An 18475-nucleotide genomic window follows, 5' to 3' on the forward strand; every position below is an offset into this window, starting at 1 on the left:
AGTGGAATTTCCATCTGGCTGCAGCACATATCCTGGAGGGTAGACAAGCGCTGAGTGTAACATTTGATGAGTTTGTGAGATGGATCTGCAGATACAAAGGACACTTGACCCAAGCAGGATTTTAGAGAGTTTGAGTTCCCCTACCCCACCCTCTCTTTGTTAGTTACAGGATGAATGGGGACAGAGATAGCGCATGCAACTTATTTTGCAAATAAACAACTTAATATATAATTCAGTTTATATATAAATATAAATTAACTGCCACAGGAAAGTCTGAGATTAAACAAGCCTATTATAAAAAGTTAAGTTTTCATGGAAGGTTTTGGTTCTTATTATGTCCAAAAATAGAGGGGATTCTAGAAGTCTATAATCCTTATCCAAAAATTCTGTTTTCCATTTTGTGGAAGATATCTTTTCAGTCCATTTCAAACAGTAGTATGTTGTATTTTCTGGCCTTTGGTTGTTCTGTTTGGATACACTTAGGAATGAGCTTAGACAGCTGACATTGATCTTTTCTACTTTCCTAAGAATCATAGTTGCTTCCTGGACACCTTTATCTCTGAAAGTCCTGTAACACTATTAAGTGATGTCTAGATTTGCCAGTACTCTTGCCTGGAAAATCCCATGGACGGAGGAGCCTGGTAGGCTGCAGTCCACGGGGTCTCTAAGAGTCAGACACGACTGAGCGACTTCACTCTCACTTTTCACTTTCCTGCATTGGAGAAGGAAATGGCAACCCACTCCAGTGTTCTTGCCTGGAGAATCCCAGGGACGGGGGAGCCTGCTGAGCTGCCGTCTATGGGGTCATACAGAGTCGGACACGACTGAAGCAATTTAGCAGCAGCAGCAGCAGCAGATTTGGCTAGCTCCTAACACAAGGAATTAATTATTTTTAGGAGGGAAAGGTGATCATGTACCTGTAAGACTTAAACACTGACCTTTGCTAACACAGTTCAGATTGTGTTTAATCGTGACTATTGGGACATCATCGAACAAGCCCCAGGCAGAGACGTTCATGACAGAAACACCCTGTCCTTCCAGGAACAGAACCAGAAATATCTGCAATATGTCTGTAGACTCTGGACCTCAGACTGTGTGAACACTTTCCTGGGTTCCACTGTACCCTCAAGTTTGTTTCCCAGCCACGGAAAATGGCTGTGAGAAATGATTGTGCAACTGTGAACTGTTAGTCACTTTAGATTTCCTGAATATTCCCTGTTTAATTTCTCTGGTAGCTGGCAATCGCATCGAGGATTTAAGCTGCTGAAGGGAATTCGGGAAAACCCACATAAATGTCCTGGATGAGGTTTGGCAAGCTATGTGTCTTGGTGACATAACAATGTCATAACTAGAGATTTCATCAAACACAGCAGGCAGGAAATCCCTCTCGCTGCCAGACACCCACTTACAGTCACTGGAGTCTGAGAATCATTGTTGGTTAGAACGGATTCTACACAGTTTTTAATTTGATTATCAGGCTGCTGGAATACAAATTTGGACCCGGAGTTTAGATGCAATGAGATTTCGTTAAAAATGGGCATCTTCAGAGACTTTTTAGAAAAGGAAAAGAAAAATTAAAATGTAGGAAAGTTTCTGTAAAGGGAACAACAGCTTCTCCAGGAAAAACCCAGCCTACTCCCTCCAGATGAGGCCTGAGCTCTGGGGCTGGAGCTCTGCACCCAGCCTAAACAGTCAGCCAGGCCAACCACTGTAGACCATCTTCCCAGGCAACCTTTCATCACCCCCAAGAGCCTAATGAACAGGACCTTTCATTTGAGACCCTATGGACTGCAGCCTGCCAGGCTCCTCTGTCCTTGGAATTTTCCAGACAAGAATACTGGAGAAGGTTGCATTTCCTACTCCAGGGGATCTTCCTGACCCAGGGATCAAACCTTCATCTCTTGCGTCTCCTTCATTGGCAGGAGGATTATTTTTTTAACCACTGTGCCACCTGGGAAGCCCTAATTTAAGATAGCATTTTGTAAATGGATGTGTTATATCTTTCGTAGTCACTATGAAAAGTAGTCTGATGTTCTAAATTTTATCCCATTCTAAAATGTTGTTTCCTAGTGTGTAGGTTTAGATTACTTCAAGATACCTTTTCTTTTCATTCATTTTTGGGGTCTTATTTAGATCTAAGACTATCACTAAATTCTGTTCTAGAATTCGGAAGCTTTTAGGAGAGAGATTGTATACTGTTAAAGGAAGTTGACTTTGACCTTCCAGTTTTCTCCACTTATACCTGCTCACTGTCCCATTTTTGTGTCACCCAGGGTTACTTTCTCTGTCTAATTCTTTGATATTTAATCCTGTCACTTGGGTAAGTATTGAGATTCCAGGTACCATTATATATGTTTATTGGTCCCATTTTCACCACCGAAGACATTTTTATTATATTCAATGGAACATGAATTTCATGTAATGGTTTTGTTTTTTTTTTTTGCTTTTAAAATATTTATTTATTTTGACTGCCCTGGGTCTTTCTTGTGGCATGTGGGATCTAATTCCCCGACCAAGGATTGAACCTGGGTCCCCTTCATTAGGAGCCTGAGGTCTTAGCCACAGGACCACCAGGGAAGTCCCCATAGTGTTATGATTTTATTGTCTAATGGTTTACCATTATATGGTGATTTTTTATGCTTTGCTCTTGCTGTGGCATTGATTTAATCTGATACTATGGTGATCACTCTGCTCTTAAATTTGTGTAGGTGTCTTAGAGTATAGACCATCTTGCTAATTCAAAAGTTGACCTCTGTTCACATATGTGTAACTCCAGTTGTCTGTTTGTAGCAGACTGGTGGATTTTTCTCTATAGTGAAGTCTAGTCTATTTGCTAATGGTATTCTAACTGTATCTCCAAACTGACCTCTTTAAGCCGCAGACTCTCCCCTCAGCTCCAGGCCTTGAATTTCTAATAGGCATTGTATTTGTTTCCTGGGGTTGCTGTAACAAAGCACCACAAACTGGGTGGCTTAGAACAACAGAAACATATTGGTGCACAGCTCCAAAGTCAAAATGTAGGCAGGGCCATCCTCCTTGGAGGTAGGATTCTTTCTTGCCTCTTCCAGCTTCCGATGGTGGCCAACAGCCCTTGGAGTTTCTTGACTTGCAGCTGCCTTCCTGCCATCTCTGCCCCCATCACCACATGATCTTCTCTTAAGGACACTAGTCCTATTGGATGAAGGGTCCCCCTAGCTCCACTATGATCTCATCTTAACTAATTATCTAACCCCTTTTCCAAATAAGATCACATTGTAAGGTTCTGGGGGTTGAGACTTCAGCATATCCTTTTGGAGGGACACAACATTAAAAAAAAGAAAAAATTGTTAATTTTGTATTGGGGTATAGCCAAGTAACAGATGGGCTTCTCTCGTAGCTCAGCTGGTTAAGAAACCTCCTGCAATGCAGGAGACCCTAGTTCGATTCCTGGGTTGGGAAGATCCCCTGGAGGAGGGCATGGCAACCCCCTCCAGTATTCTTGCCTGGAGAATCCCCATGGACAGAGAAGCCTGGCGAGCTAAAGTCTGTGGGGTCTCAGCAAGGAGTCGAACATGACTGAGCAACTAAGCACAGCACAAGTAACAAACAATGTTTGTGATGGTTTCAGGTGAACAGCAAAGGGATGGAGTCATACATATACATGTATCCATTCTCCCCCAAACTCCTCTCTCATCCAGGCTGCCATGTAACATCGAGCAGAGTTCCCTGTGCTATGCAGTAGGTTCTTGTTGTTTATCCATTTTAAATATAGCTGTGTGCGACTCAGCATTTATAATGGAATTTTTGCATAACAGCTTTGTTGAGATAGCTTCCTGTGTTGTTGTTGTTGATTTTTTAAGTTTGGCTGCACTGGGTCTTAGCTGCAGCATGCAGGATCTTTAGTTGCAGCATGGGAACCCTGAGTTGTAGCATGTGGGATCTAGTTCCCTGACTCGGGATAGTACCCAGGACACCTGCATTGGAAGAGCGGAGGCATCTTAGACACTGGGCTGCCAGGGAAGTCTTTGCTTCCTGCGGTCTTCTGAAAGATAGTTTCTGTCTTAGGACTTTGAATTTGCTGTGTTTCTGTCTCTAATTTCCCCCACCCACTCCCCAGTCTTCTCATGGCTACTTAGATCATGCAGCTCCTTGCTCAAACCTTATTTCTTCAAGAAAGCCTCTTCTGACCACCTTACCTAAAATAGAAGATCATCCTCTTACATGTACCACTATCTGACATTTTATGGGGTTTTTTTGTTTGTTTGTTTTCTGTCCCTAAGTAGAATGTAGGATCTGTGAGAGCAGGAAATTAATCTTGCATCTGATCAATCTACCCCCAGGGCTTGAAGCAGTACCTGGCACGTGATAGATGCTCAATCAATATGTGTTGAATTAACACAGGAAGGGATATTGTAGCATCATTACCTTATCGAGCATAGATCTGAGTCAAGTGAACAAGTAGAGTGCTGGAAGACACTACGGGCAAAGGGCCTGAGGCAAAAGCCTTCTTGGCATGTTCGAGGACCAGTGAGTCAAGGTGGAGTGGTGAGAGATGCCATCAGAGGAATGGACTGCGTGGAGCTCTTCCCTTGTTCATGATGTTCTGGCCACCTGTGCTCTTTCCCTGGCTGTTCTGATGGTTGCCTTCTCATTCTTGGTGGCTTCAATGTAACCTCCCTCTCATTACTCTATGTCACACCACCTCATAGCATTTATCACCAGCAGTAAATCTATTTATTGCTTTATTGTCTTGTCCTACTACCCCACCAGGCACAGAAGTGCCACGCGGGTCAAAACTGAGTTTGTTTAATGACTGTTGTGCTCCTGGAAGCTAAAACAGTGTATGTTCCCACAAGTGTTGCTTAAGTGAGTGAACAAAGATAACCTTATACTGGTAAATGAATTCCCCAGAGTAGTTTAATTCAGCTTATAAAAATATGTCTGGCTTTTACTGGGAGGAGGGAAGGAGGAGAAGAGAAAAAGGCAGCCATATCTAAATATGTTTCTACCTCCCATAATGATTACCAAATAATATAAAGATATTTCAGTCATCTTCCTATGTGACAATTCTCTATTCCCATGACCTTAAAGCATATCCCCTATGAATACTAAGACTCTGTTTTTTCTCTTACCACATGGATCAAGTTTTTACCCCACATATTTTCCCAGTGTTTCTTTATTTTCTTTTCACATATTCTTCATAACATTAACCATATAAAGCATATAAATATTTCTAGTCAGAGTATAAACAAGAAAAAGGTGAGATTAATGGGCTTCAATTAGTAAGCACATTCATTAGCTTCTATTTTTTTTTTTTTTTTTTGCCAATTCTTCATCTGTTTATTGTGTGCCTACTGTATACATGCTTACCTGGTGGCTCAGATAGTAAAGAATTTGCCTGCGATGCAGGATACCTGGGTTCGATCCTTGGGTCAGGAAGATCTCCTGGAGAAGAGAATGGGTACCCATTCCAGTATTCTTGCCTGGAGAATTCTATGGACAGAGGAGCCTGGAGGGCTCAATAGTCCATTGGGTAGAAAAGAGTCGGACACAATTGGGCAACTAACACTTTCACTTTACTATATACAAAGCACTGGGCTAGGCTCTGGGGCTTCCAGGGTCAGACAAGCAGGAGACATGGTTCCCACCTTCCTGAAGTTTATGTTCTATTGTGAAAAGGACCTAACAGAAGCAGAAGAGATTAAGAAGGGGTGCAAGAATACACAGAAGAACTATACAGAAAAGGTCTTATTGGCCCAGATAATCACAATGGTGTGATCACTCACCTAAAGCCAGACATCCTGGAATGTGAAGTCGAGTGGACCCTAAGAAGCATTACTACAAACAAAGCTAGCAGAGGTGATGGAATTCCAGCTGAGCTATTTAAAATCCTAAAAGATGATGCTGTTAAAATGCTGCACTCAATATGCCATCAAACTTGGAAAACTCAGCAGTGGTCACAGGACTGGAAAAGGTCAGTTTTCATTCCAATCTCAAAGAAAGGCAATGCTAAAGGATGTTCAAACTACTGCACAATTGCACTCATCTCACAAGCTAGCAAAATAATGCTCAAAATTCTCCAAATGAGGCTTCAACAGTACGTGAACCAAGAAATTCCAGATATTCAAGCTGGATTTAGAAAAGGCAGAGGAACCAGAGATCAAATTGCCAACATCTGTTGGATCATAGAAAACATAAGAGATTTCCAGAAAAACATCTACTTCTGCTTCATTGACAATGCTAAAGCCTTTGACTGTGTGGATCACAACAAACTGGAAAACTCTTCAAGAGATGGTAATACCAGACCACCTGACCTGCCTCTTGAGAAATCTGTATGCAGGTCAAGAAGCAACAGTTAGAACTGGACATGGAACAACAGACTGGTTCCAAATTTGGAAAAGGGTGCGAGAAGGCTGTATATTGTCACCTGGCTTATTTAACTTATATGCAAAGTACATCATGCAAAATGCCAGGCTGGATGAAGCACAAGCTGGAATCAAGACTGTCAGGAGAAATACCAATAACCTCAGATAGGCAGATGACACCATCCTTACAGAAGAAAGTGAAGAGGAACTAAAGAGCCTCTTGATGAAAGTGAAAGAGGAGAGTGAAAAAGCTGGCTTAAAACTCAATGTTCAAAAAACGAAGATCATGGCATCCAGTCCCATCACTTCATGGCATATTGATGGGGAAACAATAGAAACAGTGACAGACTTTCTTTTCTTGGGCTCCAAAATCACTGCAGATGGTGACTGCAGCCATGAAATTAAAATGCTTGCTCCTTGGAAGAAAAGCTATGACCAACCTAGACAACACATTAAAGAGCAGAAACATCTCTTTGCCAACAAAGGTCCATCCAGTCAAAGCTATGGTTTTTTCAGTAGTCATGTATTGATGTGAAAGTTGGACCATAAAGAAAACTGAGTGCCAAAGAATCGATGCTTTCCAAGTGTGATGTTGGAGAAGACTCTTGAGAGTCCCTTGGATAGCAAGGAGATCAAACCAGTTAATCCTAAAGGCAGTCAACCCTGAATATTCATTGGAAGGACTCATGCTGAAGCTGAAACTCCAATACTTCGGCTACCTGATGCGAAGAACGGACTCATTGGAAAAGACCCTGATGCTGGGAAAGATTGAAGGCAGGAGGAGAAGGGGATGACAAAGGATGAGATGGTTGGATGGCATCACTGACTCAATGGACAAGTTTGAGCAAGCTCCAGGAATTGGTGATGGACAGGGAAGCCTGGACTGGAAATGCTGCAGTCCATGGGGTCACAAAGAGTTGGACATGACTGAGCAACTGAACTGAACTGAATTGAACTTACCTGCATCCTGAGAAACCTGTATAATATCAAGAAGCAACAGTTAGAACAGGACATGGAACAACGGACTGGTTTCAAATTCAGAAAGGTATATCTAGGCTGTATATTGTCACTTTGCTTATTTAACTTACATGCAGAGTACTTTATGCGAAATGCCACACGCTGGATGAAGCACAAGCTCGAATCAAGATTGCAGGGAGAAATATCAATAACCTCAGATATGCAGATGACACCACCCTGATGGCAGAAAGTGAAGAAGAACTAAAAGCCTCTTGATGAAAGTGAAAGAGGGAGTGAAAAAGCTGGCCTAAAACTCAACATTCCAAAAACTAAGATCATGGCATCCGGTCCCATCACTTAATGACAAATAGATGGGAAAACAATGGAAACAGTGACAGACTTTATTTTCTTGGGCTCCAAAATCACTGTGGATGGTGACTATAACCATGAAATTAGAAGAAGCTTGCTCCTTGGGAAAAAAAGACAAACATAGAGAGTGTATAAAAAAGCAGAGACATTACTTTGCTGACAAAGGTCCATCTAGTCAAAGTTATGGTTTCTCCAGTAGTCATGTATGGATGTAAGAGTTGGACTGTGAAGAAAACTGACTGCTGAAGAATTGATGCTTTTGAATTGCGGTGTTGGAGAAGACTCTTGAGAGTCCCTTGGACAGCAAGGAGATCAAATCAATCAATCCTAAAGGCAATCAACCCTGAATATTCATTGGAAGGACTGATGCTGAAGCTGAAGCTCCAATACTTTGGCTACCTGATGTGATGAATTGACTCATTGGAAAAGACCCTGATGCTGGGCAAAATTTTAGGCAAGAGGAGAAGGGGGCTGGAGAGGATGAGATGGTTGGATGGCATCATAAAATCAATGGACATGAATTTGAGCAAACTCCAGGAGATAGTAAAGGACAAAGAAGGCTGGTGTGCTGCAGTCCATGGGGTCACAGAGAGTCGGACATGACTTAACGACTGAACAATAGAAGCAAATTTAGATATCCAGAGTTGCTTGCTCTATGTTTTTAGGTCCTGCCCCAAATTCTACTGATTGATTCCCAGTTGTGATCAAAATAATTATCCCAGTCCATGCAAGGCTCATCCCAGCCCCTAAACTTTCTCAGCCTGTGGACTGCCGCTCCTACTACAACAACCAAGAGCCTGCCCCTTAGGTCCAACTCTAAACAACTTGGAGAGTAGTCCACAGAGTACAAGTTCAAAACTAGTCCAGAAACTATTACAGTCTGCAACAGGATGAGCAGAGAACAGCATTTAAAGACTTGGGCAATTTAGCATCACCCCCAGCATCTAAGGATGTGACTGATGAATTCATCTTGTTGACAAAGCATAGAGCCCCCGAGTGCTGTCAAACTCAAGTGATGAGTTGGATGTGGCCCCAGATGTTCTACAGCCACAGGCAACAGAACAACTTCTTGGTTCATGATGGACTGAAAGTTAAAAGTGGTCCTTCACCATAGAGAATTTGAGCATTATTCTTGTTCAGTCGCTAAGTTGTGTGGGACTCTCTGCAACCCCATGGACTGAAGCATGCCAGACTCCTCTGTCCTCCACTATCTCCCAGAGTTTGCTCAAATTCCTGCCTATTGAGTCGATGATGCTATCTAACCATCTCATCCCCTGCCACCCCCTTCTCCTCTTGCCTTCAATCTTTCCCAGCATCAGGGTCTTTCCCAATGAGTCAGCTCTTCACATCAGGTGGCCAAAGTATTGGAGCTTCAGCTTCAGCATCTGTCTTTCCCATAAATATTCAGAGTTGATTTCCTTTAGGACTGACTGGTTTGATCTTGCAGTCCAAGGGACTCTCAAGAGTCTTCGGCATCACCACAGTTTGAAAGCATCAATTCTCCCGTCTTGTGCGTCACCATGGTGATTCTGTCAGTATCGTCTCATCTTATACTGGATCTTTTATTTTTTAAGCTTTATTCTAGATGCTTTGTCTGTGGAGATCTCACTTTCTTATTTGTATTGCAAGACTCATGAGGACAGAGATCATCCTTTTTCTGTGTTCTTGTCTACACTAGCACTTAGTCTGATCCTGGTCCCATACAGAAAGCACTCAAGTTTTTTTATTTGGGGTTTTGCAAGGGTGGTGGTGATGGTGTTTCTTTCTCTCTCTCTCTCTTTTTTTTTTTTTTGACCCTGATTCAAATCATAAGACAAGGCTGGGGTTGGACAGGCAGGAAGAGAAGAGTCAACTTTGCTTTATTTTGTGCTAAAAGAGGAAAACATTTAACAACTGATTTTTTTTTTTACAAATACAAAGTCAAGGAAAAACCTCAGGCACACTATTGTAACACCAATTTGTGGTCTGGGCTTCCCCAGTGGCTCAGCAGTAGAGTCTTGCCTGCATTGCAGGAGATGCAGGAGAAGCAAGTTCAATCCCTGGGTCCGGAATATCCCCTGGAAGAGGAATTGGCAACCCACTCCAGTATTCTTGTCTGGGAAATCTCAAGGACAGAGGAGCCTGGTGGGCTACAGTCCGTGGGGTCAGAGAGAGTCGAAGAAGACTGAGCACACGTGCAATCACACGTTTGTGGTATATGCTGGGCATTGTGTTAGAGGCTTTATTTATTTACATGTAAACTAGTCAATCTAATCACACTAGGACCACAGCCTTGTCTAACTCAATAAAACAGCCATCCCCGTGGGGCAACCCAAGACGGGTGGGTCATGGTGGAGAGATCTGACAGAATGTGGTCCACTGGAGAAGGGAATGGCAAATCACTTTAGTATACTTGCCTTGAGAACCCCATGAACAGTATGAAAAGGCAAAATGATAGGACACTGAAAGAGAAACTCCCCAGGTCAATAGGTGCCCAATATGCTACTGGAGATCAGTGGAGAAATAACTCCAGAAAGAATGAAGGGATGGAGCCAAAGCAAAAACAATACCCAGCTGTGGACGTGACTGGTGATAGAAGCAAGGTCCGATGCTGTAAAGACCAATATTGCATAGGAACCTGGAATGTCAGGTCCATGAATCAAGGCAAATTGGAAGTGGTCAAACAAGAGATGACAAGAGTGAATGTCGACATTCTAGGAATCAGCGAACTGAAATGCACTGGAATGGGTGAATTTAACTCAGATGACCATTACATCTACTACTGCGGGCAGGAATCCCTCAGAAGAAATGGAGTAGCCATCATGGTCAACAAAAGAGTCCGAAATGCAGTACTTGGATGCAATCTCAAAAACGACAGAATGATCTCTGTTCGTTTCCAAAGCAAACCATTCAATATCACAGTAATCCAAGTCTATGCCCCAACCAGTAATGCTGAAGAAGCTGAAGTTGAACGGTTCTATGAAGACCTACGAGACCTTTTAGAACTAACACCCCCCAAAAGATGTCCTTTTCATTGTAGGGGACTGGAATGCAAAAGTAGGAAGTCAAGAAACACCTGGAGTGACAGGCAAATTTGGCCTTGGAATATGGAATGAAGCAGGGCAAAGACTAATAGAGTTTTGCCAAGAAAATGCACTGGTCATAACAAACACCCTCTTCCAACAACACAAGAGAAGACTCTACACATGGACATCACCAGATGGTCAACACCGAAATCAGATTGATTATATTCTTTGCAGCCAAAGATGGAGAAGCTCTATACAGTCAGCAAAAACAAGACCAGGAGCTGACTGTGGCTCAGACCATGAACTCCTTATTGCCAAATTCAGACTTAAATTGAAGAAAGTAGGGAAAACCACTAGACCATTCAGGTATGACCTCAATCAAATCCCTTATGATGATACAGTGGAAGTGAGAAATAGATTTAAGGGCCTAGATCTGATAGATAGAGTGCCTGATGAACTATGGATGGAGGTTCGTGACATTGTACAGAAGACAGGGATCAAGACCATCCCCATGGAAAAGAAATGCAAAAAAGCAAAATGGCTTTCCGGGGAGGCCTTACAAATAGCTGTGAAAAAAAGAGAAGTGAAAAGCAAAGGAGAAAAGGAAAGATATAAACATCTGAATGCAGAGTTCCAAAGAATAGCAAGAAGAGATAAGAAAGCCTTCTTCAGCGATCAATGCAAAGAAATAGAGGAAAACAACAGAATGGGAAAGACTAGAGATCTCTTCAAGAAAATCAGAGATACCAAAGGAACATTTCATGCAAAGATGGGCTCGATAAAGGACAGAAATGGTATGGACCTAACAGAAGCAGAAGATATTAAGAAGAGATGGCAAGAATACACAGAAGAACTGTACAAAAAAGATTTTCACAACATAGATAATCACGATGGTGTGATCACTGACCTAGAGCCAGACATGCTGGAATGTGAAGTCAAGTGGGCCTTAGAAAGCATCACTACGAACAAAGCTAGTGGAGGTGATGGAATTCCAGTTGAGCTATTTCAAATCCTGAAAGATGATGCTGTGAAAGTGCTGCACTCAATATGCCAGCAAATATGGAAAACTCAGCAGTGGCCACAGGACTGGTAAAGGTCAGTTTTCATTCCAATCCCAAAGAAAGGCAATGCCAAAGAATGCTCAAACTACCGCACAATTGCACTCATCTCACATGCTAGTAAAGTAATGCTCAAAATTCTCCAAGCCAGGCTGCAGCAATATGTGAACCGTGAACTTCCTGATGTTCAAGCTGGTTTTAGAAAAGGCAGAGGAACCAGAGATCAAATTGCCAACATCCGCTGGATCATGGAAAAAGCAAGAGAGTTCCAGAAAAACATCTATTTCTGCTTTCTTGACTATGCCAAAGCCTTTGACTGTGTGGATCACAATAAACTGTGGAAAATTCTGAAAGAGATGGGAATACCAGACCACCTGATCTGCCTCTTGAGAAACCTGTATCCACGTCAGGAAGCAACAGTTAGAACTGGACATGGAACAACAGACTGGTTCCAAATAGGAAAAGGAGTACATCAAGGCTGTATATTGTCACCCTGTTTATTTAACTTATATGCAGAGTACATCATGAGAAACGCTGGACTGGAAGAAACACAAGCTAGAATCAAGATTGCCGGGAGAAATATCAATAAACTCAGATATGCAGATGACACCACCCTTATGGCAGAAAGTGAAGAGGAACTCAAAAGCCTCTTGATGAAGGTGAAAGTGGAGAGGGAAAAAGTTGGCTTAAAGCTCAACATTCAGAAAACAAAGATCATGGCATTCGGTCCCATCATTTCATGGGAAGTAGATGGGAAATAGTGTCAGACTTTATTTTTCTGGGCTCCAAAATCACTGCAGATGGTGACTGCAGCCATGAAATTAAAAGACGCTTACTCCTTGGAAGGAAAGTTATGACCAACCTAGATAGCATGGAGAAGGCAATGGCAACCCACTCCAGTACTCTTGCCTGGAAAATCCCATGGACGGAGGAGCCTGGTAGGCTGCAGTCCATGGGGTCGCTAAAGAGTCGGACACGACTTACGATTTCACTTTCACTTTTCATTCACTTTCACTTTTCACTTTCATGCATTGGAGAAGGAAATGGCAACCCACTCCAGTGTTCTTGCCTGGAGAATCCCAGGGACGGGGGAGCCTAGTGAGCTGCCGTCTATGGGGTCGCACAGAGTCGGACACGACTGAAGTGACTTAGCAGATAGCATATTCAAAAGCAGAGACATTACTTTGCCAACAAAGGTTCGTCTAGTCAAGGCTATGGTTTTTCCAGTGGTCATGTATGGATGTGAGAGTTGGACTGTGAAGAAGGCTGAGCACCGAAGAATTGATGCTTTTGAACTGTGGTGTTGGAGAAGACTCTTGAGAGTCCCTTGGACTGCAAGGAGATCCAACCAATCCATTCTGAAGATCAGCCCTGGGATTTCTTTGGAAGGAATGATGCTAAAGCTGAAACTCCAGTCCTTTGGCCACCTCATGCAAAGAGTTGACTCATTGAAAAAGACTCTGACGCTGGGAGGGATTGGGGGCAGGAGGAAAAGGGGACGACAGAGGATGAGATGGCTGGATGGCATCACTGACTCGATGGACGTGAGTCTGAGTGAACTCCGGGAGTTGGTGATGGACAGGGAGGCCTGGTGTGCTGCGATTCATGGGGTCGCAAAGAGTCGGACACGACTGAGCGACTGATCTGAACTGATTATTTCATTTAATCTTTGTACAATGTCTTGAAAGCTGTAATTACAGGTATCATTTCCACCACTTTGCAGATGAAGGAAGTGATATGTCAGAGAGGTGAGTAACTTGTCTCAGGTCACACAGCTCCCAAGTGGTGGTGGTCCGTCTGCCTTCAAAGCCCGTATACTTTTTCTTGTTTCCATTATTACTTAGTAAGAACATTTATTGCTAAAAGGGCATGTTACTGGATTTAGAAAAAATACATGTACTCTTGTCATTTTTCTGAACTTGCTTTCTTTGTCATGGCTCTGATGTCTTATATTCCCATTAAGGCTTTTCCCTTATATACTTTTCTCTTACTGTAGAGGATGGAGTTTTAGGCCGCCCAGCAAATTACAATTCCAGCTTTACCTTTGTACCTCTTGGGAGAAGAAAGAGACAAAGCCTTCTTCTCTTACTCTAATTAGGCTGTAATTCAGCCTCCTAGCCATGGAGGTCGGGACACAGAGCTTTAGCAGAGATCTGTGTCCTGTCTCTGAGAACAGTGGATTTGTTACATGCTTCTCTGGTGTGTCATCCTTACTGTGTCTCATATGGGGTTTTCAGATGCCACTCTCTGGTTGTCAGTAATAATTGTTTTTTAGTGTTTTTAGTAGTTTTCAAAGGCTTTTATCGTGTATGGTCAATATATATTCCTTAGTTTTTAATTTTATCAGTCTTTGACAACTATTTGGACAATTTGCTCCCCTGAGTGACAGAAAATTGCAAATTTGATGAGACAAAGGCACGTTTACTCTCGACGAAGATCCTCAAACTCATTGTTTAATTATACTCCATAACATAAACGTATCATTGTATTCCTTTAAATGTATTTTAGGAAACTGACTACTTAACGGATAAAATTTGAAAAAGGTCAAGTGGAGATTTTTTTTTTTAATGATATTGGCATTTCTATGTCAGAATCAGGTTTGTACTTTAAAAACAACTTTTATGTTCTAAAAAACAAGGTTACTAGGGATTGTCTGTATTCAATGGGATTCCATCGGTCTTTAATAAGTTCAAAGGAAACTTGATGATGGAAAGATGATTGAGAAACCAATTCTTTCATACTGTATTTATCTTGAGGTGACTCAGTAATTAAAAGTGAAAATAGAACATTTGTGATTCAGGATGTTATTATAAGGAGGGGAAATACAAGGAAGGAAAAAATGCAAATTCCCCTCTTTGAAACTTATGTGGTCTTCTGAAAAGAAGTTTACTCAGCGTGGTGCCTCTAAAATAACATGCATGCATATGTATTTAGGTAATTTTTCATTAGCCAGTTATCTGTCACACTCTTCCTTTCATCTCTCACATCTAATTGGTGACCAAAGCCCTGAACTCTGTCTGGTAAATAAAACTCTTCATCTGTCCCTTCCTCTTAATCCAGCTGCTCAGCAGCTGCTTTCACTTCTTGCATTTTAATGGGTGTTCTTATTGTTGCTGCTTAGTCACTCAGTCGTGTCCAACTCTTTGTTGCCCCCTGGACTGTAGCCCGCCAGGTTCCTCTGTTCATGGGATTCTGCTGCTGCTGCTGCTAGGTCACTTCAGTCGTGTCCGACTCTGTGCGACCCCATAGACGGCAGCCCACCAGGCTCCTCTGTCCCTGGGATTCTCCAGGCAAGAACACTGGAGTGGGTTTCTACAGACAAGAATACTGGAGTGGGTAGCCATTCTCTTCTCCAGGGGATCTTCCCGACCCAGGGAACAGATCAATGTCTCCTGTGTTGGCAGGCAGATTCTTTACCATCTGAGCTGTAGGGAAGTCCCAAACTGGTCTTTATAACTCCTAAATCTTCCGTTCTTCAACTGCCTCTTACACTGCTCCCCAAGTGGTGGTGCCTTGGAAAACATACTTGGTTATGTCATTCCGCCACTTAAATTTCTTTCACCTTTATTTCTTCCAGAAAGAAAATAATAATAATTTAAAAAGCAGAGAGACACACACGGAAAAGATAGGGACAAGATAAAACAGACCTTGTCTTCTAATCCTTGCCCACCCTTTTTTCCTCCTGATCACTGGTATTCCAGCCTCAGGGACAAGCCCATCACTCCTGGGTTTGTCTTTTTGATCACATGGTGCTGTGGGCCTAGAATATCCCTTGCCAGTCACCTCCCCTCCATGAGGATCAGTGAAGGGTTTGGCATCATCACCTCCTTGATAAACCTTTTGTGATCAACTCTTCTTTCCCTCTTCTGCTTCTTTATACATACAGATATATATATATATATATTCATTTATTCAAAAAATATATATATATAAATATTTATTTATTTGGCTGCACTGGGTCTTAGTTACAGTACGTGGGATCTTCGATCTTCATTGCAGCTTGTGGGATCTTAGTTCGTTGACCAAGGATTGAACCCAGGCCCCCTGCCTTGGGAGTGTGGAGTCTTAGTCACTGGACCACCAGAGAAGTCCCCCTGCCTCCTCTGCTTCTATGTTACCAAAAGCCCAATGTGTTCTCAATATTAATCTAGGTTATATAAGTTTTAATTATTTCATTTGTATGTAATCATTGTATTTTAAAAGCAATGTGGTTGAGGAGGTTGAGACCTCCATGCTGATTGCCTGGTTTCTAATTCTAGCTTTGTCGTTTCCCAGCCAGGTTATTGGGTGAATTACTCAAGCTCTCATACTTCAGTTTACTCATCTGTAAAAGGGGATAATAATAGCTCCCACTTCCTCCACTGCAGTGAAGTCTCAGTGAATCAATGCAAGTAAAATTCCTCGAACACTCACTGATTGTGACAAGCTAGTTGTCACATTGCTCATTCCTCGAGGAAGTCGTTATGTGCATTGCATAGATCTCATTAGAGAAAGTGCTTTAAAAATACTTTATTTTTTTTATTATTCATTTAATTATATTAGTTAAATGTTAATAAATAAAAGGGCTTCCCAGGTTATAGCTGTATTTATTTGTAAGATAAAGAATTGGATCATGTTAAAGGCAGTCACAACAAATTGCTGTTTGTTGGTAGGGTTCTTACTCAGGAAAATGAAAAACTTTTTAAATAAAGGGCTTGTATATTCTTGGGCAGAAAAGTTTAATGCAGTTCTTGAATTTTAGTTATTTTAGTCAGAGCCTTGATTGATTGGTAGATTGCCTACAATTTATTGAACTCAGTGACTTGGTTCCTGAAGAATGCAGTGCACAGATTAAGCTACATTAATGTACAGTATTCCCACTCCAGTGTTCTTGCCTGGGAATCCCATGGACAGAGGAACCTGGCAGGTTACCGTCCATGAGGTCAAAAAAGAGGTGGACACAACTTATCGACTAAACAACAAATCTTACCAACAGTGTTTGAAAGTGTTCACTTTCTCTATATTTTGGCTCTCCAGAAGTAGGAGGTAAAGACTTCTGGCAGGTCTCTTGGCCATTAGTGGTCAGGGAAATGCAGTTTCATTTTTCAATTCTCCCATGGATGATTCCAGTTTTCACTGTTATAAATGATGCTGAAATGAACATCTTTTATCCAAAACTTTTGTGCACCTTTAATTATTTCCTTAGAATAAATAGATCAAAGCACAAAGCAGAATGATCAAATCAAAGGAAATGATCGAGTCTTTGCATACTAATTGCTAGCTTATTTTCCAAATAGGGTTTTACTCATATATACTCTTTTTTTTTTTTTTTTTAAACTCATTTATACTCTTACCGAAGGCATCTCTGGTGAGTCAGTGGTAAAGAATCTGCCTGCCAATGCAAGAGACACAGGTTTCGTTCCTGGGTCAGGAAGATCCCCTGGAGAAGGAAATAGCAACCCACTCCAGTATTCTCACCTGGGAAATCCCATGGACAGAGGAGCCTGGCGGGTTACAGTCCATGGGCTTGCAAAAGAGTTGGACATCACTTATCAACTAAACCACTACTCTTAGCAGTAGTGTTTTAAAATGTTCATTTTCTCTATATTTCGGCTATCAAAGAGTATTTGCTTTTTTATCTTTCCTAAATTCATAAGCAGAGAAAAAAAGAAGAAAATAGGAAAAACAAAGAAGGTATAGCTCATTCTTTCAGGGGAGAAAACATTTAACTCTCATTTACATTTCTTTATTAGTTTTTAAAAAGGTGTGCTTCAGATTTCAGTTTTTCTGTTCACAGGATTTTTAACTCCCAAAACTTTTCATATCTAATACTTACCCCCCAAAATCTACATAAGTTAAACAAAAGAAGAGACAGAGATACTGCTATTACATGTATTAAGTGAGATTAAAAAAGATGACGAGACTTTAAAATCCAGAGCCTAAAGACTGACTTTTAAAAAGGACAACAGGATTTGCAACCATCGGAATCATAGAAACTCAGTTTGGAACTTGGTATTTTCAATTACTAGAGAGGAGTGTGTAAAGTTTTATTAATAATAGGATTTTTGGTGACTTAAGAGACATCTGATCTATATTATTTGTGCGTGCCTGCTTGGTTGTCCAACTCTGCGACCCCATGGACAGTAGCCCACCAGGCCCCTCTGTCCGTGGGACTCTGTCCATGAGTCCAGGCAAGACTGAACTCACATCTCTCATGTCTCCTGCATTGCAGGCCAATTCTTTACCAACTGAGCCAAGAGAGTGGCAGTTATTATTTGTGAACCAGCTCAAAATTTTACAGTGATCTAGTTAGAAAAATGAATGGAACTATTATTCTTTTTATCCAAAAAAGTATGTGAATTAGAAAGATGCATGTATAACTTTATAGTGATTGGCAGTACTTCTTTTTTTTTAAATACTTTTACTTATTTATTTTTGGCGGTGCTGGGTCTTCGTTGCTGCTCAGGCTTTTTTTCTCTAGTTGGAGCGAGTGCGGGCTTACTCTCTAGTTGCCGTGCGGGCTCTTCTCACTGCCATGGCTTCTCTTGTTCCAGAGCATGGGCTCCAGGCTCTCGGGTTTCAATGGTTGTGGCTCTCAGACTCTCGAGCATAGGCTCAATAGTTCTGGTACACAGGCTTAGCTGCTCCGAGACATGTGGGATCTTCCCTAATCAGGGAATGAACCCATGTCTCCTGCATTGGCAGGTGGATTCTTTACCACTGAGCCACCAGAGAAGCCCTGGCGGCACTATTTTATTCACTG

The sequence above is a fragment of the Bubalus bubalis genome, chromosome 5 (assembly GCF_019923935.1).
Source record: "Bubalus bubalis isolate 160015118507 breed Murrah chromosome 5, NDDB_SH_1, whole genome shotgun sequence".
Lineage (NCBI taxonomy): Eukaryota > Metazoa > Chordata > Mammalia > Artiodactyla > Bovidae > Bubalus > Bubalus bubalis.